Here is a 993-nt window from a genome sequence, read left to right as displayed (position 1 = left end):
CCTTTACGCCCACAGATTCCTTACTCAAAGGAGCTACAATTAGCTGAACCTCATTTAGTCAATAACCTCCAGAAGTTCAACAGTCTACTATATCATAAACCGTCTACCAATGCCCATACTATTCCTCGCTTCAATGGAGTGGTCAATGTCATTTCGGATAACATCCACTGGATGTCCCCCACTGCAAAAAGTATTTATTTTTCATGGGTCTCCCATTTAAACTGAACGCGGTGGGAAATGCTCTAAAATTAGGAAAAACTGTGGTTAACCTCAGTTCGCGAAAACTTTCTCCCCTTGAAGAAAGAGTTTTAGATAGAGGTCTAACATTTATTCCGACATCTAAAACTCTTTCCCATGAACCAATTTTATCGTCGGTTGAACAAGTCAATAGGACTTTTAAGTTAAATTTCTTTTTTCGGAATAGACTCGGCAGAGGCAAGCGAATACCGTTCATTGAAAAGTCTGGTTGGACTCCACCAGACAGCGCGATTGACTCAGATATTTTGGCTACTTGCGATAAATTACATGAAGAAATATCTCATTTACCTTTGGTGAATGAAAAACACAACCTCACCAAGTTTGAAAGGAAAGCTTTGAATAGCCTAAAAAACGATCAGAACATTATAATACGAAAGAGTGACAAAGGCAGTTGCTGTGTCATTCAGAATCGCGAAGACTACATTTTTGAATTAGAGAAACAATTGAACAATGCTAATCATTACCGTGTACTTGATCAACCTATTTTCATGGAAACTGCGCAAAAGATAAACAATATTTTAAAAACTTTAGTAAACAAACAATTTATTTCTGATTCCCAATATGACTATCTTTCAGCGAAACCCGAAGTCCGTCAACGTCACATTTATACTTTACCGAAGATTCACAAAAACCCGGAAACTGAATGGTCTTTAGCCAATAGGATTCCTAAAGGCAGGCCTATTATCTCAGATTGCGCGAGCGAATCCTACCTAGTTTCTGAATACATTGACCATT

This window comes from Lottia gigantea, assembly GCF_000327385.1.
Source record: "Lottia gigantea unplaced genomic scaffold LOTGIsca_255, whole genome shotgun sequence".
NCBI classification, from domain to species: domain Eukaryota; kingdom Metazoa; phylum Mollusca; class Gastropoda; family Lottiidae; genus Lottia; species Lottia gigantea.
This window is presented reverse-complemented; position numbering follows the sequence as displayed.